The sequence below is a fragment of the Salmo salar genome, chromosome 10 (assembly GCF_965601325.2).
Source record: "Salmo salar chromosome 10, fSalSal1, whole genome shotgun sequence".
In the NCBI taxonomy this organism is placed as follows: Eukaryota; Metazoa; Chordata; class Actinopteri; order Salmoniformes; family Salmonidae; genus Salmo; species Salmo salar.
Genome location: NC_138300.1, coordinates 117,053,259 through 117,076,444, shown reverse-complemented (window position 1 = coordinate 117,076,444; position 23,186 = coordinate 117,053,259). Strand labels below are relative to the sequence as shown.

Here is a 23,186-nt window from a genome sequence, read left to right as displayed (position 1 = left end):
TAGTAGTGACAGACTGGCAGCAGGACTCACTATAGTAGTGTAGTGACAGACTGGCAGCAGGACTCACTATAGTAGTGTAGTGACAGACTGGCAGCAGGACTCACTATAGTAGTGTAGTGACAGACTGGCAGCAGGACTCACTATAGTAGTGTAGTGACAGACTGGCAGCAGGACTCACTATAGTAGTGACAGACTGGCAGCAGGACTCACTATAGTAGTGTAGTGACAGACTGGCAGCAGGACTCACTATAGTAGTGTAGTGACAGACTGGCAGCAGGACTCACTATAGTAGTGTAGTGACAGACTGGCAGCAGGACTCACTATAGTAGTGTAATGACAGACTGGCAGCAGGACTCACTATAGTAGTGTAGTGACAGACTGGCAGCAGGACTCACTATAGTAGTGTAGTGACAGACTGGCAGCAGGACTCACTATAGTAGTGTAATGACAGACTGGCAGCAGGACTCACTATAGTAGTGTAGTGACAGTCTGGCAGCAGGACTCACTATAGTAGTGTAGTGACAGACTGGCAGCAGGACTCACTATAGTAGTGTAGTGACAGACTGGCAGCAGGACTCACTATAGTAGTGTAATGACAGACTGGCAGCAGGACTCACTATAGTAGTGTAGTGACAGACTGGCAGCAGGACTCACTATAGTAGTGTAGTGACAGACTGGCAGCAGGACTCACTATAGTAGTGTAGTGACAGACTGGCAGCAGGACTCACTATAGTAGTGTAGTGACAGACTGGCAGCAGGACTCACTATAGTAGTGTAGTGACAGACTGGCAGCAGGACTCACTATAGTAGTGTAGTGACAGACTGGCAGCAGGACTCACTATAGTAGTGTAGTGACAGACTGGCAGCAGGACTCACTATAGTAGTGTAGTGACAGACTGGCAGCAGGACTCACTATAGTAGTGTAGTGACAGACTGGCAGCAGGACTCACTATAGTAGTGTAGTGACAGACTGGCAGCAGGACTCACTATAGTAGTGTAGTGACAGACTGGCAGCAGGACTCACTATAGTAGTGTAGTGACAGACTGGCAGCAGGACTCACTATAGTAGTGTAGTGACAGACTGGCAGCAGGACTCACTATAGTAGTGTAGTGACAGACTGGCAGCAGGACTCACTATAGTAGTGTAGTGACAGACTGGCAGCAGGACTCACTATAGTACATTTTTACATTTTAGTCATTTAGCAGACGCTCTTATCCAGAGCGACTTACAAATTGGTGCATTCACCTATAATATCCAGTGGAACAACCACTTTACAATAGTGCATCTAAATCTTTTAAGGGGGGGGGGTTAGAAGGATTACTTTATCCTATCCTAGGTATTCCTTAAAGAGGTGGGGTTTCAGGTGTCTCCGGAAGGTGGTGATTGACTCCGCTGTCCTGGCGTCGTGAGGGAGCTTGTTCCACCATTGGGGTGCCAGAGCAGCGAACAGTTTTGACTGGGCTGAGCGGGAACTGTGCTTCCTCAGAGGTAGGGAGGCGAGCAGGCCAGAGGTGGATGAACGGAGTGCCCTTGTTTGGGTGTAGGGCCTGATCAGAGCCTGAAGGTACGGAGGTGCCGTTCCCCTAACAGCTCCGTAGGCAAGCACCATGGCAACCATGGCAAGCACCATGGTCTTGTAGCGGATAGTAGTGTAGTGACAGACTGGCAGCAGGACTCACTATAGTAGTGTAATGACAGACTGGCAGCAGGACTCACTATAGTAGTGTAGTGACAGTCTGGCAGCAGGACTCACTATAGTAGTGTAGTGACAGACTGGCAGCAGGACTCACTATAGTAGTGTAGTGACAGACTGGCAGCAGGACTCACTATAGTAGTGTAGTGACAGTCTGGCAGCAGGACTCACTATAGTAGTGTAGTGACAGTCTGGCAGCAGGACTCACTATAGTAGTGTAGTGACAGACTGGCAGCAGGACTCACTATAGTAGTGTAGTGACAGACTGGCAGCAGGACTCACTATAGTAGTGTAGTGACAGACTGGCAGCAGGACTCACTATAGTAGTGTAGTGACAGACTGGCAGCAGGACTCACTATAGTAGTGTAGTGTCAGACTGGCAGCAGGACTCACTATAGTAGTGTAGTGACAGACTGGCAGCAGGACTCACCATAGTAGTGTAATGACAGACTGGCAGCAGGACTCACTATAGTAGTGTAGTGACAGACTGGCAGCAGGACTCACTATAGTAGTGTAGTGACAGACTGGCAGCAGGACTCACTATAGTAGTGTAGTGACAGACTGGCAGCAGGACTCACTATAGTAGTGTAGTGACAGACTGGCAGCAGGACTCACTATAGTAGTGTAGTGACAGACTGGCAGCAGGACTCACTATAGTAGTGTAATGACAGACTGGCAGCAGGACTCACTATAGTAGTGTAGTGACAGACTGGCAGCAGGACTCACTATAGTAGTGTAGTGACAGACTGGCAGCAGGACTCACTATAGTAGTGTAATGACAGACTGGCAGCAGGACTCACTATAGTAGTGTAGTGACAGACTGGCAGCAGGACTCACTATAGTAGTGTAGTGACAGACTGGCAGCAGGACTCACTATAGTAGTGTAGTGACAGACTGGCAGCAGGACTCACTATAGTAGTGTAGTGACAGACTGGCAGCAGGACTCACTATAGTAGTGTAGTGACAGACTGGCAGCAGGACTCACTATAGTAGTGTAGTGACAGACTGGCAGCAGGACTCACTATAGTAGTGTAGTGACAGACTGGCAGCAGGACTCACTATAGTAGTGTAGTGACAGTCTGGCAGCAGGACTCACTATAGTAGTGTAGTGACAGACTGGCAGCAGGACTCACTATAGTAGTGTAGTGACAGACTGGCAGCAGGACTCACTATAGTAGTGTAGTGACAGTCTGGCAGCAGGACTCACTATAGTAGTGTAGTGACAGACTGGCAGCAGGACTCACTATAGTAGTGTAGTGACAGACTGGCAGCAGGACTCACTATAGTAGTGTAGTGTCAGACTGGCAGCAGGACTCACTATAGTAGTGTAGTGACAGACTGGCAGCAGGACTCACTATAGTAGTGTAGTGACAGACTGGCAGCAGGACTCACTATAGTAGTGTAGTGACAGACTGGCAGCAGGACTCACTATAGTAGTGTAATGACAGACTGGCAGCAGGACTCACTATAGTAGTGTAGTGACAGACTGGCAGCAGGACTCACTATAGTAGTGTAATGACAGACTGGCAGCAGGACTCACTATAGTAGTGTAGTGACAGACTGGCAGCAGGACTCACTATAGTAGTGTAGTGACAGACTGGCAGCAGGACTCACTATAGTAGTGTAGTGACAGACTGGCAGCAGGACTCACTATAGTAGTGTAGTGACAGACTGGCAGCAGGACTCACTATAGTAGTGTAGTGACAGACTGGCAGCAGGACTCACTATAGTAGTGTAGTGACAGACTGGCAGCAGGACTCACTATAGTAGTGTAATGACAGACTGGCAGCAGGACTCACTATAGTAGTGTAGTGACAGACTGGCAGCAGGACTCACTATAGTAGTGTAGTGACTGACTGGCAGCAGGACTCACTATAGTAGTGTAGTGACAGACTGGCAGCAGGACTCACTATAGTAGTGTAGTGACAGACTGGCAGCAGGACTCACTATAGTAGTGTAGTGACAGACTGGCAGCAGGACTCACTATAGTAGTGTAGTGACAGACTGGCAGCAGGACTCACTATAGTAGTGTAATGACAGACTGGCAGCAGGACTCACTATAGTAGTGTAGTGACAGACTGGCAGCAGGACTCACTATAGTAGTGTAGTGACAGACTGGCAGCAGGACTCACTATAGTAGTGTAATGACAGACTGGCAGCAGGACTCACTATAGTAGTGTAATGACAGACTGGCAGCAGGACTCACTATAGTAGTGTAGTGACAGTCTGGCAGCAGGACTCACTATAGTAGTGTAGTGACAGACTGGCAGCAGGACTCACTATAGTAGTGTAATGACAGACTGGCAGCAGGACTCACTATAGTAGTGTAGTGACAGTCTGGCAGCAGGACTCACTATAGTAGTGTAGTGACAGACTGGCAGCAGGACTCACTATAGTAGTGTAGTGACAGACTGGCAGCAGGACTCACTATAGTAGTGTAGTGACAGACTGGCAGCAGGACTCACTATAGTAGTGTAGTGACAGACTGGCAGCTGCTCTGGCTGGTTATGCTGTTTTAACATCAGAGATGAAATGGAGCCTCCTCCATGAGACAGTCTTGTCGGTACAGTCTTGTCTATATCTCCATCACCTCTCACTCTCTTTATTGCTGTCTGTTTTCCTCCTCTGACCTCTCCATTCCTCTGATATCTCCATTCCTCTGATCTCTCAATTCCTCTCACTGCTTCCTTCTTGAGCTATCTCTCCCCACCTTTCTTGTCAACCCCCTACCCCCAGTTACCCCCTCTCTGACAGTGAACCGTCTCCCTCTTTCCCTCTCTCTCTCTCTCTCTCTCCCTCTCTCTCTCTCTCTCTCTCGCTCTCTCTCCCTCTCTCTCTCTCTCTCTCTCGCTCTCTCTCTGAGAGCTCTGTGATTTGTTGACTGCTGCTCTGTGTGTGTGTGTGTGTGTGTGTGTGTGTGTGTGTGTGTGTGTGTGTGTGTGTGTGTGTGTGTGTGTGTGTGTGTGTGTGTGTGTGTGTGTGGTGATGGACTCCACATTGAGAGGGGGGAAATTGTTCCTGGCAGCTCTCCACCGGGTCTAGTAAGTAGAGGGATATTGTCCTGGCCACACAGACGGGACCGGCTCCCATTCTGAGAGACAGAGGAGCTGTCGGGGGTGTCGGTGTGAGGCCTCGGGGGGGGGGGGGGGGGGAGATGGCTGGCTGTGTGTGTGTCTGGTGAGGTAGGATGATATGAAAGAGGGCTAGTGGAGGGTATGGTAGGTGAGATGGCTGGCTGGATGCCTCTCTCTCTGTTTGGGATTAAGGTTGGCTCTGTTGTGAAGATAAACCATAAATGATCGACACTATACCGATGACTTATCAAAGGCATTTTGCTGATATGGTTCATTAGGATAAGTAGCCTATACTAGAGAAATGTGAAGTTTTCATTGAAATAAGTTTGCTAATATAGGTGATTGTTAATGGGACAATTGATGGTAGTACAACCCTCAAACTAGTAGTAGTAGATTAAACGATAATAAAATAACTGTGGTGCACATTAATATTATAAAAGAATCGTTCTGTTTATCGTTATCGCATCAATTCCGGTCGTTTCTTGCAGTATGGATTTATATCCATATGGTCCAGTTCTTGTTTGTGTGCTTCAGCCTACTGGCTTCAGCCTACTGGCTCCAGCCTACTGGCTTCAGTCTACTGGCTTCAGTACAGCTCCAGCCTACTGGCTTCAGTCTACTGACTTCAGTCTACTGGCTTCAGTACAGCTCCAGCCTACTGGCTTCAGCCTATTGGCTCCAGCATACTGGCTTCAGTATACTGGCTTCAGTACAGCTCCAGCCTACTGGCTTCAGCCTACTGGCTTCAGTACAGCTCCAGCCTACTGGCTTCAGTCTACTGGCTTCAGTACAGCTCCAGCCTACTGGCTTCTGTCTACTGGCTTCTGTCTACTGGCTTAAATCTACTGGCTTCAGTACAGCTCCAGCCTACTGGCTTCAGCCTATTGGCTCCAGCCTACTGGCTTCAGTCTACTGGCTTCAGTACAGCTCCAGCCTACTGGCTTCAGTCTACTGACTTCAATCTACTGGCTTCAGTACAGCTCCAGCCTACTGGCTTCAGCCTATTGGCTCCAGCCTACTGGCTTCAGTCTACTGGCTTCAGTACAGCTCCAGCCTACTAGCTTCAGCCTACTGGCTTCAGTACAGCTCCAGCCTACTGACTTCAGCCTACTGGCTCCAGTCTACTGGCTTCAGCCTACTGGCTTCAGTCTACTGGCTTCAGTCTACTGGCTTCAGTACAGCTCCAGCCTACTGGCTTCAGTCTACTGGCTTCAGTCTACTGGCTTCAGTCTACTGGTTTCAGTACAGCTCCAGCCTACTGGCTTCAGTCTACTGGCTTCAGTACAGCTCCAGCCTACTGGCTTCAGTCTACTGGCTTCAGTCTACTGGCTTCAGTACAGCTCCAGCCTACTGGCTTCAGTCTACTGGTTTCAGTACAGCTCCAGCCTACTGGCTTCAGTCTACTGGCTTCAGTACAGCTCCAGCCTACTGGTTTCAGTCTACTGGCTTCAAGTACAGCTCCAGCCTACTGGCTTCAGTCTACTGGCTTCAGTCTACTGGTTTCAGTACAGCTCAAGCCTACTGGCTTCAGTCTACTGGCTTCAGTACAGCTCCAGCCTACTGGTTTCAGTACAGCTCCAGCCTACTGGCTTCAGTCTACTGGCTTCAGTACAGCTCCAGCCTACTGGCTTCAGTCTACTGGCTTCAGTACAGCTCCAGCCTACTGGTTTCAGTACAGCTCCAGCATACTGGCTTCAGTACAGCTCCAGCCTACTGGCTTCAGTCTACTGGCTTCAGTCTACTGGTTTCAGTACAGCTCCAGCCTACTGGCTTCAGTCTACTGGCTTCAGTACAGCTCCAGCCTACTGGTTTCAGTACAGCTCCAGCCTACTGGCTTCAGTCTACTGGCTTCAGTACAGCTTCAGTCTACTGGCTTCAGTACAGCTCCAGCCTACTGGCTTCAGTCTACTGGCTTCGGTACAGCTCCAGCCTACTGGCTTCAGTCGACTGGCTTCAGTCTACTGGCTTCAGTCAACTGGCTTCAGTACAGCTCCAGACTACTGGCTTCAGTCTACTGGCTTCAGTACAGCTCCAGCCTACTGGCTCCAGCCTACTGGCTTCAGTCGACTGGCTTCAGTCTACTGGCTTCAGTCAACTGGCTTCAGTACAGCTCCAGCCTACTGGCTTCAGTCTACTAGCTTCAGTACAGCTCCAGCCTACTGGCTTCAGTCTACTGGCTTCAGTACAGCTCCAGCCTACTGGCTTCAGTCTACTGGTTTCAGTACAGCTCCAGCATGCTGGCTTCAGTACAGCTCCAGCCTACTGGTTTCAGTACAGCTTCAGTCTACTGGTTTCAGTACAGCTCCAGCATACTGGCTTCAGTACAGCTCCAGCCTACTGGCTTCAGTCTACTGGCTTCAGTACAGCTCCAGCCTACTGGCTTCACTGCTGTGTGTCTTTTCTTCTGCAAATGCGCTGTCTCATTACCAGACAGACAGATTGGACCGGCTTGCCTCTACTGTATACTGTAGGGATGAACCTGTTTTTTTTTTGTGTGTGTGTGTGTGTGTGTGTGTATTTATGTGAAGCCCATTACTCACCTGTTTACATTATATTTGCTCTTGAGGCATTGATTACATGTTTGACTTATTTAGGGGATACCTCAGTAACTATTCATATTCAGTGTTTTGTCTTCACATATTAGTCTGCCACATATAGCACTATGTATTATTAATGTAGAGTAAACCAATGAAGCCAGTGGGAACCAATGAAGCCAGTGGGAACCAATGAAGCCAGTGGGAACCAATGACGCCAGTGGGAACCAATGAAGCCAGTGGGAACCAATGACGCCAGTGGGAACCAATGACGCCAGTGGGAACCAATGAAGCCAGTGGGAACCAATGACGCCAGTGGGAACCAATGAAGCCAGTGGGAACCAATGAAGCCAGTGGGAACCAATGAAGCCAGTGGGAACCAATGACGCCAGTGGGAACCAATGACGCCAGTGGGAACCAATGACGTAGTGTACCGCATTGCTAGACTCTATGGTGGAAACCAATGGGGATGGGATTTCTAGGTTAGTGGGATGCTGAGGAGAACCCCTGGGGTTAAATGTTGTTGTTTATGTTTTGTGTGCAGAGTAAACACATGGCCTGTGTCCTATATGCCTAATAGCCCAGTATAGACTAGTTTGCTTAAGGGGTGCATCCTTGTTCATTATCATATTTATTTATTTGATTTATTTTACCTTTATTTAACTAGGCAAGTCAGTTAAGAACAAATTCTTATTTTCAATGACGCCCTAGGAATAGGGTTAACTGCCTTGTTCAGGGGCAGAACGGCAGGGTCCAGGTTGTGTGTAAGTCTTCCCTATATGTACTCAATGTTCATCCATGTGCTGTAACTATTAACAGTTAGAGGGTTGAATGTATTTCCTGCTAAGGGTGATGTATTTTCAATCCAGGTTTAAAATGTCAACTGTAGAAAGGATTTTTCCACCTCAGAGTGTCCAGAGGCACTGCCACAGAAGCACCGTATCGGAAGCACTGTATGGGTTACGTCCCAAATGGCACCCTATTCCCTATTTAGTGCACTCCTTTGGACCACTGCCCATAGGGCTCTGGTACAATGTAGTGCACTATATATGGAATAGGGTGCCATTTGGGATGGAGACATGATGTGTTGTACTGTAGTGACATTTTATAATGAGTCTGTATGCATGAATCAAGCGCTGTTATTTGATTAGCCATGTATGAATAGCAGCTGGCAGGGAAATGCTTCTCCTTTGGGACCCTTGGGTTAGGCAGGTTCTTCTATTCCATTCTCTCTCTGCTGCTTGAGAAACCCATGAAAAAACAGCCACGTGTTACTAGGTCATATTAATGTTCCTATAGAAGGACATACCTCTATTCAAGTAAAGAACTGTGAATATTATTCATTGTTGATGAGAATAATAAACATTAATGTACGACCCTGAATGTTCTAGTCTGGATTTCACAGGTTGTCTTTTGTATACCAGCGTGGGTTTATTTTGGTTTTTAATATTATTCAGAATATTATGAATGGGTGTTTGTTCGGTCTCTCCGAGCAGCCACTAATCCAATTATAACATAATCTGTTACCTCTAGCATCAAAAGACACATTTAAATAATGCACACAGATGGCACTTCATTATCCCACCAGACAAACTGGTTATGGCAGCAAAAGATCCCAGTGGTCAAATCTTGGCAATCATGGACAACGTTCCTGCTTTTGGCTTAAGCTAAATTCAAGGCTCTTGTCTAAGAGCTGAGGCCCAATGTTTTATTATCCATAAACAGGTACTCAATTATCCAGGTTGAATTAGAGTACCTGCATGTAAGTACCTGCATGTATACACTGATTAATTGGCCTGATTGTCTTAATGGTTGGAGGGAAGTGTTTTGGTCAATGTGGTTTCTGACTTGATATAGATGTCGGATCTTAATTTGATCACCCTGTTGCAGGAGAACTTTCCTGCAATGCAGGCAATTTTAAACTTGTAGTGTATTTGAGGTTTAAAAAGGGTTCTGAAGTTCAGACTTGATTTTCCCTTACGAAAAATGTATCAACCCCTACAAAAATGTCAATGAAAACCTCTTAAATTGAACTACATGTAATCTAAAATGTAATCTACTTAATCCCTGAAAGTAATTATCTATCATGAGAGGACTGTAAACAAAAACTAGTAATACTCTAAGGAAGGTTAAAATCTAACCTTTTTGGTAAAACATTTTTATAAATTGCTTATGTGTAGCCACTTCTGAGGACACAAGGTCAGGTACACAGTGCAAATATTATGACAAAACTGTATGAATAAGGCTTAAAATGACTTATATGCTTTCTATATATTCTATAATCAATTTATAAGATTTCATCTTCCTTATAACTGTAAAATATATCTTTGTATGTTTTGTTAATATTTTCTAAAGGTTTGTCTTGATCAAACCATATGTCCCGACCGCTGTGAACATCACACAGAGTTCTAGCTTGGCTTCCTGAACTTGTTAGGAACTCGCCCTTTCATCTCATTTCAATATTGTCCATCTATGATAAACAGAAAGTGTTTTTGGTTTAACATCTATGAATTATTTATATTAATGGCTATAAATCTATCTGAATGTGCTATAGTGCTGAAACCACTCTCTCACGTTGCGCTACGATGTAAGGATTGCAGGCATGTGCTTTGTCATCGGCTGTGATTTATGGTTCAGCCAGGAGTTAATGGAGTCAGAAGAGCGAATGAAATGGTAGGAGGTACATCCCAGCTTCAAGTGGTTTCAGATTTCACTTCCTACGTCACACAGGCACAAGATAGTACTGTTTCTGTGGGAACCGGGGCTATTGCTCAATGCAAGCCATACAGATACATTTATCAGCGAAAATGTCAATCGGAACCGGTACCAGAACCACGCAGGTCCCGTTAAACAGGGGAATTTACATCTAAAGCTTTTCATTATAATCCACAAAATAATTCACATTTCCTGTTGCTGTAGGATTATTCCCCTGCTGTAGAAAACTGTCTCAAATGAACCTTTTACTGCAGTGGGCTAAATCAAGGCCACAGAGTGATTATTGGCAGTCTTATTGTCACGTCTACTCCCGCTCCTCTCTGGTGGTCGTTGTCACCAGTTGTCTCATCATTACGCACACCTGTCACCATCGTTACGCGCACCTGCGCCTCATGAGACTCACCTAGACTCCATCACCTTCCTGATTACTTCCCTTATATCTGTCCCTCCCTTTGGTTCTTTCCCCAGGCGTTATTGACTTTCTGTTCCTAGGTTTTGTCTGTAAACTATGTGTGTTTCTTGTCTTGTTTCATTTATTATTAAATTCGCTACCTGTACTTGCTTTCCGACTCCTAGTGTTACACTTAAACAGATCTACTTTGGAACAAAAGTCTACACCTTACACACATGGTTATGGGCTTAAAAACAGAAGACACCTGTACCATGGCAGATATAGAGTAGAAATGTATTACATTTTAAGTTCGCATCCCAATATTACACTTTATATACATCACAGAAGACGGAAATATAACAAAACTGTTTGAAACATCAGATTTTTATCTGTAATTAATTTTTTTGATCTTAATGAAATTATGAAAAATATTAATCACATTCCACCCATGAGTCCAATTTGTTTGGATTTGTTAAGTCTACTTTAGAAAGAGACATTCAAGGGAATATAATCAAGTGTACAGTAAGATGAAGAGACAGAAGATGCTGTGCACACTCTGTGTTGACATCCCCAGTGGAGAGCCTCCAGCCCCTCTGTAGTTCTGTGTTGACATCCCCAGTGGAGAATATCCAGCCCCTCTGTAGTTCTGTGTTGACATCCCCAGTGGAGAGCCTCCAGCCCCTCTGTAGTTCTGTGTTGACATCCCCAGTGGAGAGCCTCCAGCCCCTCTGTAGTTCTGTGTTGACATCCCCAGTGGAGAGCTCCAGCCCCTCTGTAGTTCTGTGTTGACATCCCCAGTGGAGAGCTCCAGCCCCTCTGTAGTTCTGTGTTGACATCCCCAGTGGAGAGTCTCCAGCCCCTCTGTAGTTCTGTGTTGACATCCCCAGTGGAGAGCCTCCAGCCCCTCTGTAGTTCTGTGTTGACATCCCCTGTGGAGAGTCTCCAGCCCCTCTGTAGTTCTGTGTTGACATCCCCAGTGGAGAGCCTCCAGCCCCTCTGTAGTTCTGTGTTGACATCCCCAGTGGAGAGCCTCCAGCCCCTCTGTAGTTCTGTGTTGACATCCCCTGTGGAGAGCCTCCAGCCCCTCTGTAGTTCTGTGTTGACATCCCCAGTGGAGAGCCTCCAGCCCCTCTGTAGTTCTGTGTTGACATCCCCAGTGGAGAGTCTCCAGCCCCTCTGTAGTTCTGTGTTGACATCCCCAGTGGAGAGCCTCCAGCCCCTCTGTAGTTCTGTGTTGACATCCCCTGTGGAGAGCCTCCAGCCCCTCTGTAGTTCTGTGTTGACATCCCCAGTGGAGAGCCTCCAGCCCCTCTGTAGTTCTGTGTTGACATCCCCAGTGGAGAGGCTCCAGCCCCTCTGTAGTTCTGTGTTGACATCCCCAGTGGAGAGCCTCCAGCCCCTCTCTAGTTCTGTGTTGACATCCCCAGTGGAGGGCCTCCAGCCCCTCTGTAGTTCTGTGTTGACCTTGTTGTTTAAAGCTCTTATCGTGTCCAATAGTGTTACTAAAGAGACACAAAAGGATGTGGAATGTTAACCTTAGCATATTTTGGCAATCTAAAATGCAGCCAGGTCACCTGTGATACAAGTCAGTATTCGACGACGTCGGGAGATGAAGTGGAAACCAGCCACTAGGGGCAACAGTGAGCACTGTTACCTTCAAGTTGGTTTCAGTTTTGCTTGGGTGTTGCATAGCATCTCCCTCTGATTCCAAAAGCTGCATGTTCGAATTCAGCGCTACATTTAAAAAATAAATAAAAAAATAGTTTCAAGCCTTTCCCAAACCTTAACCGTTACCTTAACTATTCGGAGATAATGCTTAAGCTTAAGAATTTGGAGATAATGCTTACACTTAACATTAACCTTAAAAATGTGGAGATAATGCCTAAACTTAACCTTAAACATTTAGAAATTTGACATTTGGAACAACTGCGAAAATTGACATTTTCATAAACATGGATGAACGTCTAATTCTGACATAAGACTGAGAGATCTGGTTGCTAAAATGTACTGTAATTTTATTCACGTCTGTTTGATCAGCTGTGTGTCTGTGTGTGTGTGTGTGTGTGTGTGCCTCTGTGTGTGCGTGTGCATGTGTGCATGCGCACGTGCCTGCGTCCGTGCGTGTGTGTCTCTCTGTGTGTGTGTGTGTGTGTGTGTGTGTGTGTGTGTGTGTGTGTGTGTGTGTGTGTGTGTGTGTGTGTGTGTGTGTGTGTGTGGGTGTGTGTGTGTGTGTGTGTGTGTGTGTGTGTGGAGTACAGGGAAAGGATCCTCTTGTATTCCTGTCAGTGTAACGACTACATGGTACTGAGTCAGAAGACTGGAGTAAAGCACCTCCGAGCAGTGTGTGTGTGTGTGTGTGTGTGTGTGTGTGTAGAGTACAGGGAAAGGATCCTCTTGTATTCCTGTCAGTGTAACGACTACATGGTACTGAGTCAGAAGACTGGAGTAAAGCACCTCACAGCAGTGTGCAGCGTACTCAACACAAACACAAACCCTATGCTCAGCTATTATACATTACTACTACACTATGTGCTCTGCGTAGAGAGCGGATGTGTTGGAGGATTTCTAACTTTGATTAGCTGGCATGGCAGCCTTGGTTTGTCGATGGGGCACCGCAAAGTTAGAAACATAATGAGTCTCAGAATGTTTACATGGCCACTCGTTGGAACTCACTATGTAGTCTCAGAATGTTTACATGGCCACTCATTGGAAGTCACTATGTAGTCTCAGAATGTTTACATGGCCACTCATTGGAAGTCACTATGTAGTCTCAGAATGTTTACATGGCCACTCATTGGAACTCACTATGTAGTCTCAGAATGTTTACATGGCCACTCATTGGAAGTCACTATGTAGTCTCAGAATGTTTACATGGCCACTCATTGGAAGTCACTATGTAGTCTCAGAATGTTTACATGGCCACTCATTGGAACTCACTATGTAGTCTCAGGGAACATGTTAGATTCTGTTGACCATCATGCTCGTGAGGTTTTCAATTATGATATTTAGTGGACTAGGTGTAAGATGTTAGATATTACAGTTGGTGGCTTTGACTGATGCGCTTTTACTGAGGTGCATTTTCCTGTGAGAAAGAGACCGGTGACATAACTGGTGATGACTGGGGAGGATGATTGATGACAACCCTGTGGCAGATTGGCATACTTAGATAATACAACATGAATAATAACCAATGATTTCTTCCTGAGTCTGTTTTCAAAATAGTTACCATCCTGTTGTTAACAGACATAGATAACTAGAATAACAATGATTATATCTTCCTGCCCTGTAGGATAGTCTGTGTCAATGTAATTCCTTCCAGACATGTTTTAAGGATTCTGGAATGAGCTTAGACCAATTAAGGTCCATTTCCTCATCTCACAGCATAAATTGCCTTGTTAAGATGGATGGTTGTGTGTGTGTGTGTGTTCAGTTAAGATGGATGATGATGGGACACACAGTCAGAGAGAACAACAAGGCTGGGAGCTAAAGGAATTATGCATGATTACGCAGACCATGACCAATAAGTCCAATCATGTGTGTGTGTCGACTCAGAACACAAGGTGAGTTTTATCTTTAGACTGATTGCGTTATTTATCACCATGTCAGAGTAATCTGGCGAGGTCTTACGTCTGAAAAGACCAAATGAATTCCAAGGAATAATGCTTTCAATACTGTAGTGAGGGAATAGTCTACAGCCTGTACTGTAGTAATGGTAGTGAGGGAATAGCCCACAGCCTGTACTGTAGTAATGGTAGTGAGGGAATAGCCTACAGCCTGTACTGTAGTAATGGTAGTGAGGGAATAGTCTACAGCCTGTACTGTAGTAATGGTAGTGAGGGAATAGTCTACAGCCTGTACTGTAGTAATGGTAGTGAGGGAATAGCCTACAGCCTGTACTGTAGTAATGGTAGTGAGGGAATAGTCTACAGCCTGTACTGTAGTAATGGTAGTGAGGGAATAGTCTACAGCCTGTACTGTAGTAATGGTAGTGAGGGAATAGCCTACAGCCTGTACTGTAGTAATGGTAGTGAGGGAATAGTCTACAGCCTGTACTGTAGTAATGGTAGTGAGGGAATAGCCTACAGCCTGTACTATAGTAATGGTAGTGAGGGAATAGCCTACAGCCTGTACTATAGTAATGGTAGTGAGGGAATAGTCTACAGCCTGTATTGTAGTAATGGTAGTGAGGGAATAGTCTACAGCCTGTACTGTAGTAATGGTAGTGAGGGAATAGCCTACAGCCTGTACTGTAGTAATGGTAGTGAGGGAATAGCCTACAGCCTGTACTGTAGTAATGGTAGTGAGGGAATAGTCTACAGCCTGTACTGTAGTAATGGTAGTGAGGGAATAGCCTACAGCCTGTACTGTAGTAATGGTAGTGAGTTATCTCGTCATGGACAACTTGAATCTATAATACAGTTATTTTTGGATACAAATCTCCTTTGCTGAAACATGTTGTATCTCATAGGAGACAAGAGCACATGATTTTAAAGAAGAATACTGACAAACTGAATTTAGCGTTCAGTTTTAAGATTGATGGGTTTGATTATGTATTCTACGCTTCTACTGAATCAATGAAATGCTTTGGGTGTGGAAGAGAGGGGCATTTGGTGCGTAATTGACCAGAGAACGAGCGTGCAGAGCCGGGTAGCAGCTCTCTAGCGCTGGTGCAGCTAAAGCACCACTGAGAAGGAACAACAGGCTAAGGGTTCAGGAGAAGGGAGAAGGTGGGCAGATGTGGTGGGAAAAATAGGAAAGGAGAGCAATGTGGCTATGGGGGCAGTTGTGGTAGAGCAGGGCAAAGAGGGGGGGGGGGGGGCAATTGGTGAGACTGCGATTGAAGTCGCTGAGGGGGTGCTGGAGAATGAAATGGGAGTGTAAGAGGAGAGTGAAACAATGGGAAATGAAGCAGCTGTTTTCAAAGTACAGAGGAGTAGGAGGAAGAATTTAAGGGGTGGTGAAGGTTCTAATTCTAAGAGGAAGGTAGAGATGATAAATCAGTTGAGGATAAACAGGAAGTTGAGATGATAAGTCAGTTGAGGATAAACAGGTTGTAGAGATGATAAATCAGTTGAGGATAAACAGGTTGTAGAGATGATAAATCAGTTGAGGATAAACAGGTTGTAGAGATGATAAATCAGTTGAGCATAAACAGGAAGTAGAGATGATAAATCAGTTGAGGATAAACAGGTTGTAGAGATGATAAATCAGTTGAGGATAAACAGGAAGTTGAGATGATAAATCAGTTGAGGATAAACAGGTTGTAGAGATGATAAATCAGTTGAGGATAAACAGGAAGTAGAGATGATAAATCAGTTGAGGATAAACAGGTTGTAGAGATGATAAATCAGTTGAGGATAAACAGGAAGTAGAGATGATAAATCAGTTGAGGATAAACAGGTTGTAGAGATGATAAATCAGTTGAGCATAAACAGGAAGTAGAGATGATAAGTCAGTTGAGGATAAACAGGTTGTAGAGATGATAAATCAGTTGAGGATAAACAGGTTGTAGAGATGATAAGTCAGTTGAGGATAAACAGGTTGTAGAGATGATAAATCAGTTGAGGATAAACAGGTTGTAGAGATGATAAATCAGTTGAGGATAAACAGGAAGTTGAGATGATAAATCAGTTGAGGATAAACAGGTTGTAGAGATGATAAATCAGTTGAGGATAAACAGGTTGTAGAGATGATAAATCAGTTGAGGATAAACAGGTTGTAGAGATGATAAATCAGTTGAGGATAAACAGGTTGTAGAGATGATAAATCAGTTGAGCATAAACAGGAAGTAGAGATGATAAATCAGTTGAGGATAAACAGGAAGTTGAGATGATAAATCAGTTGAGGATAAACAGGTTGTAGAGATGATAAATCAGTTGAGGATAAACAGGTTGTAGAGATGATAAATCAGTTGAGGATAAACAGGTTGTAGAGATGATAAATCAGTTGAGGATAAACAGGAAGTAGAGATGATAAATCAGTTGAGGATAAACAGGAAGTAGAGATGATAAATCAGTCGAGGATAAACAGGTTGTAGAGATGATAAATCAGTTGAGGATAAACATGTTGTAGAGATGATAAATCAGTTGAGGATAAACAGGTTGTAGAGAAGATAAATCAGTTGAGGATAAACAGGTTGTAGAGATGATAAATCAGTTGAGGATAAACATGTTGTAGAGATGATAAATCAGTTGAGGATAAACAGGTTGTAGAGATGATAAATCAGTTGAGGATAAACAGGAAGTAGAGATGATAAATCAGTTTAGGATAAACAGGAAGTAGAGATGATAAATCAGTTGAGGATAAACAGGTTGTAGAGATGATAAATCAGTTGAGGATAAACAGGTTGTAGAGATGATAAATCAGTTGAGGATAAACAGGTTGTAGAGATGGAGTGTTCTTCTGGGGATGATAGTGAGGCATCTGATGCATCACAACAAAATAGCGAGAGAAATGGGGTGGAAGGGAGGTATGGGATTGAAAAGGTACGTCATTTTCTGAATTTGACAAAAGGTAAGAAATATATGCAGGATTATAATATAACAGATTTTTTCCCTGAAAGTGAATTGTTTATTGAGTCAGCAAAGTTTCTGATGTCAAAAATAACGGATGGAGGTTTGACAAGCCCAGAAATTGCTAGACTAAAGAAAGTGGTCACGAGAGTGACAAGTGAGGTAAATTCTAAAGGAAATGAAAGAGTTCAGTCTCAGCCTTAACTCTGAAAAGAGATGTGTTTTCTGTTTCTTACTCTGTATTTTTTTCAGCCATGAGCAGTTAAGATTTCTTCTTTAAACGTAAATGGTGTAAGGGACTGGAAAAAAGAGCTGTAGTGTATGAGTTAATAAAGGGAAAGGGAAGTGACATAAATGTTGTACAAGAAACGCCTAGTAATATGGAAAATGAAGTTACGTGGCAACACGAGTGTCGGTGGGGTTGGGGGTGGGGGTGGGGGTGGGGGGGACAGTGGTGTGTTGTCATAAAAACTCAAAAAGTGGGGGTGTGGCCATCCTGTTCTCTGACGGTTTTTTGCCTTTGTCATATGAGGTTGAAGAGGTAGTTGAGGGGCGGTTATTAAAGTTAGAGTGAGATACGAAAACATCACTATGTGTTTAATAAATGTCTATGCCCCAGTAGTGGCAGATGATAGGGTATGTTTTTTTTAGAGACATTATCAAATAACATTGAGAAATATAATACTGAGGATTATTTATTTATTGCTGGGGATTTTAACTGCACAGTCAGTGATTTAGGTATACATCACAAATAACCTCATATAGCCTCAAGGACTTTTTAAAAACGCATGAACTATGTGATATTTGGCGGAGTCAAAATGGAGGCACGAGACAGTACACATAGGCTAATGTGAGAGAGAACACCATCTCTCTGACCAGGTTAGATAGGTTTTATTGTAACACTGTGTGATGTTTGGAGCCAACATGGAGGTAGGAGACAGAACACATGGTCTAATGTGAGAGAGAACACCATCTCTCTGGTCAGGTTAGATAGGTTTTATTGTAACACTGTGTGATGTTTGGAGCCAACATGGAGGTAGGAGACAGAACACATGGTCTAATGTGAGAGAGAACACCATCTCTCTGGTCAGGTTAGATAGGTTTTATTGTAACACTGTGTGATGTTTGGAGCCAACATGGAGGTAGGAGACAGAACACATGGTCTAATGTGAGAGAGAACACCATCTCTCTGGCCAGGTTAGATAGGTTTTATTGTAACACTGTGTGATGTTTGGAGCCAACATGGAGGTAGGAGACAGTACACATGGTCTAATGTGAGAGAGAACACCATCTCTCTGACCAGGTTAGATAGGTTTTATTGTAACACTGTGTGATGTTTGGAGCCAACATGGAGGTAGGAGACAGAACACATGGTCTAATGTGAGAGAGAACACCATCTCTCTGACCAGGTTAGATAGGTTTTATTGTAACACTGTGTGATGTTTGGAGCCAACATGGAGGTAGGAGACAGTACACATGGTCTAATGTGAGAGAGAACACCATCTCTCTGGACAGGTTAGATAGGTTTTATTGTTTTGAGCATCATTCTCAGGGATGTAAATCAAGTGTGATAACTCCAGTGGGATTTTTTGATCATTGTTTAACAACAGAGGTGGTGTTCATTAACGCTGTAAAACCCACAAGTGCATACTGGCATTTTAATATAACTTTATTGAGTGATGCTAACTTCAGGAAATGTTTTTTTTCTTTTCTGGGAGAGGTGGAGGTCTGAAAAGGTCAGTTTTGTATCCCTTCAACAGTGGTGGGATATAGGGAAAATCTAGATTCAACAATTCAGTAATAAATACACAATGAATGTCACCAGAGATATCACCAGATCAATGAACGCCCTAGAGTCTGAAATAGTGGAATGCCTGACGTTACTTGAGACCACAGGAGATCGATGCCATACTCAGGCACTCGAAAGAAAAAAAGCCTAATTGGCAGACCTGCTGGGTATCAGAGCACAGGGGGCAATGGTGAGAAGTAAGTTTCAGGGAATCTCTGAAATGGATGCCTCATCCAAATGTTTCTTTGGTTTAGAGAAAAAGAATGGACAAAGAAGAATTATTCATTGCCTCAAATCAGCTGTTGGACAGGAGCTCACTAGCCATAGTGGAATTAGAAAGAGGACAGTAGAGTTCTATGCTGAGCTCTACAAGAGGAATTAGAAAGAGGACAGTAGAGTTCTATGCTGAGCTCTACAAGAGGAATTAGAAAGAGGACAGTAGAGTTCTATGCTGAGCTCTACAAGAGGAATTAGAAAGAGGACAGTAGAGTTCTATGCTGAGCTCTACAAGAGGAATTAGAAAGAGGACAGTAGAGTTCTATGCTGAGCTCTACAAGAGGAATTAGAAAGAGGACAGTAGAGTTCTATGCTGAGCTCTACAAGAGGAATTAGAAAGAGGACAGTAGAGTTCTATGCTGAGCTCTACAAGAGGAATTAGAAAGAGGACAGTAGAGTTCTATGCTGAGCTCTACAAGAGGAATTAGAAAGAGGACAGTAGAGTTCTATGCTGAGCTCTACAAGAGGAATTAGAAAGAGGACAGTAGAGTTCTATGCTGAGCTCTACAAGAGGGATTAGAAAGAGGACAGTAGAGTTCTATGCTGAGCTCTACAAGAGGGATTAGAAAGAGGACAGTAGAGTTCTATGCTGAGCTCTACAAGAGGAATTAGAAAGAGGACAGTAGAGTTCTATGCTGAGCTCTACAAGAGGAATTAGAAAGAGGACAGTAGAGTTCTATGCTGAGCTCTACAAGTGGAATTAGAAAGAGGACAGTAGAGTTCTATGCTGAGCTCTACAAGAGGAATTAGAAAGAGGACAGTAGAGTTCTATGCTGAGCTCTACAAATGTGAGTATAAAGAGGATATAACAGTGACACAACAGTTCCTTGGTGGGCTCCCACAGGTGGCTGCAGAAGCTCAGGTTGAGCTAGAGCAACCATTGTCTTTGCAGGAGCTATACACTGCATTAAAAGGCATGGAAAATGGAAAGGCACTGGGTATTGATGGGCTTCCCGTTGACTTTCTTAAGTCTTTTTGGGCTATGTTGGGAGAGGATTGGCTAGCAGTTGTTAACGATAGTTTGACCGGAGGGTAAATACCAATAAGCTGCAGAAGGGCTCTCCTCACTCTACTGCCAAAAAAGGGTGACCCTATGGAGGTGAAGAACTGGAGGCCGGTGGCCTTAATGTGCACTGATTATAAGATCCTGTCTAAGGCTTTGTCCAACAGGCTGAGGGAGGTGATGGGGCAAATCATACATACGGACCAGTCCTACTGTGTTCCCGGCAGGCAGATAGGGGATAACATTTCCCTGATTCTGGATGTTCTGGACGTCTCTAGGGCTATTGGGTTGGATGCTGGTCTAATTTCAATTGATCAGGAAAAGGCATTTGAACGAGTTGAACATCAATACCGATGGCACACTTTGGAGGCTTTTGGTTTCAGCTTTGGTTTTATTGCCATGATCACAGTGATATATGGTGACATTAAAAGTGTATTGAAAGTTAACGGTGGCTTGAGTGCTCCTTTTAAAGTGTGTAGAGGAATTAGACATGGGTGTTCGTTGTCTGTAATGTTGTATGCCATCGCTATAGAGCCACTACTAAATAACATTAGAAGTTGCATTGAAGGGGTGTACCTTTCAGAGGATATTCCTCCTATTGGTCTCTCAGCTTATGCAGATGATGTAGTGAAAAATCAAGTGGAGGTGGATAGTTTGAGTCTCATGGTTGATCTATTTAAGGGAATAACCTCTGCAACGGTAAATTGGGAAAATGTGCTTTACAGATTGAGAAATGGTCTGGAGGGATCATGGCTTGGCCAGGGGGGCTGGAATGGTGTAAGAGAGGTTTTAAGTATCTTCGAGTGTAGCTAGGGGATGAGGAGACAATGGAAAAACATTGGAATGGGGCGGTTGAAATGGTGGAAGGAGGATGAGGAGATGGTGGTGGTGGTTATCTAGAAGGTCAAATAGGGGCCACTATTATTGTTAACAATGTGGTTGATATGGTGGAAGGAGGATGAGGAGGTGGCGTTGGTGGTTATCTAGAATGTCATATAGGGGGCCACTATTATTGTTAACAATGTGGTTTCTTCTGCACTGTGGCATCGGTTGTTATGTTTAGAGCCACCGTCTGGCCTTCTGGCCAAGATACACGCAATTATTGTAGATTGTTTTTGAGATAAATATCATTGGGTTCCACAAAGTGTTTTGTATTTGTCAAAAGAGGAGGGGATACAAGGTCTTGTACGTCTGGCTAGTAGGGCTGCTGCTTTCCGGTTTCAGTTTATTCAAAGGTTTCTTTATGGACCGAAAAATGTGGTGTGGAGAGGGGTGGCAGGCCTGGTATTACAGAAGGTAGGGGGATTAGGTTTAAATAAGGCTTTATTTTTGGTTGATAGTAGCCAGATTTCTAGGGATGGAGTACCTCCGTTTTACAGAGGCCTTCTTAGAGTTTGGAGTATAATGAAGGTGTCCAGACACACTAAGGCGGAGTCAGTGCATTGGCTGCTGGAGGAACCACTGGTGTATGGGGCAAGACTGGACTGTACAACTGAAGCTGTTCCACATTTCTCCAAGATGTTGGAGAAGGACAAAATCATCACCCTAAGGAAGTTAATGGACATAGCTGGGCCCACATTAATGGATGGAGGACGGGTGGCTGAACATTTGAGGGTGAGGTCGGAAAGGATTGTCAGACAACTGCTGGGAAGTTTCTGGAAGGCTCTGTCAGCAGAAGAGTGGATTATGCTCAAGAGTTACAAGAAAAATGGACAAGATGAAGACGCCCCATTTCACAGACTAGGGATGACACCCATTATCCCAGTAAGACAGAAAGGCTTTATTACTGGATTTGAGAGGGTTGGAAGAGGTGGGTTTGGATGAGGTGAATGGGAAGGAGTTATATAGGGGGTGTGTCAAGGTTTTAAATAAAGATACATAGAAAATATACTACTTGGAGGGTAAAACTGGACCTTGATGACAAGGTAAAGCCAGCATGGAGAGCACTATACAAGCCACCGGTACAAAAGGGTACTGGTGATATGCAGTGGAGGGTTTTGCATGGCATCATTGCAGTTACTGCTTTTGTATCTGTTATTAATTTAGATGTTGGAGATGGATGTCATTTTTGTAACATAAGATAAACTATTTTTCACTGTTTTATGAAGTGTGAGAGGATAAAGCCTCTTTTTGAAATATTCAAGTTTTTGTTTACAGCTGTAGGGGAGATTTTCAATAACACAGTTTTTATTTTTGGGGTTTCAATACATTTTATTTTAGGACAAGCTAGGATGTCAATTTTTCAATTTTTCTGAGTAGGAAAAATAATAGACAAGAGATATGGGCAGGATGTAAAATGTGTTTTTAAAGGATTAGTTAAAGCGAGAATAAAAGTGGATTTTGAGTTCTTGGCTGTAAAAAATCTCCCATTGTTTGATGAGAAGTGGACTTATGAAGGAGCGGTATGTTTTGTGGAGGAGGGGAAATCATTTTTTGTTGATGAAATTAGTTGAATGTAACTAATGTTTGATTTTATTGATTTGTTACTTTTATGTTTATTTAAGAATGACACATTTGTTGTGTAATTTCTGAAAAGGCAGTGTGCCAATATTTGTGTTAATACTTGAGTATAAAATAAAGGTCTTATAAAAACTCTATCTCTCTTTTTTCTTCCTCTTTTCCCTATACAGTCCCACTCCAGAGGTCTCGTGGAGTAAGCTGAGCGGGGAGTTCCCTAACAAGCATACCTCCATTGTGCACTTCCAGAAGATACTGTGTATCGTCAACCCTACCCATTATCTACTAAACTATTCTCTCGCAAATCTTTACAGCTCTTGCTCAGCATTTTTATCATAAATGGTGACTGGATTATATCCCCAATGGAGAGCAAAGCGTCTATTTAGTTTGGGATTCCGGGCTGCAACATCTTCTATTCTATTTCAATGAAGTATTTTTTCTCCATTTAATGCTTGCTTCTGCTTTTCCTTTCCCCTTAAGTATCATGTCACTGAGACTTGTTAGAGCAACTCAGAATATGACCTTCAAATCAGGGCAACACTCCCCAGACAGATAACTGATCTGGGATGAAGGGAATACTTTTCCACTGTGTGTGAGTGAGTGAAAATATGGCACCACTGAATGTGTTTGACAGACTAACTATCTAGAGGAGGTATCGAATTAGAACAACCCAGGGAGTAATGCTTAATGGCAGTGGTTTAGTGACATACCCATATTAATTACATTGTCTTTCACATCCTG

General features: G+C 44.0%; 1 protein-coding gene across 4 annotated transcripts in view; it reads left to right on the top strand.

Moving 5' to 3' along the window:
- The window catches only part of LOC106561641 (contactin-1a), a 174,769-nt gene that overhangs the window by 44,194 nt on the left and 107,389 nt on the right, over positions 1-23,186 (top strand). The window contains exon 2 of one of the 4 annotated variants that reach the window (XM_014125784.3): positions 22,619-22,704. The exons of 2 other annotated variants lie outside the window; for them this stretch is intronic. The gene's annotated coding sequence lies outside the window, so the exon portion shown is untranslated. Of the gene's footprint in view, positions 1-22,618; positions 22,705-22,742; positions 22,876-23,186 lie in introns of those variants that run through there. One more of the 4 variants, XM_014125788.3, reaches the window with a different exon arrangement.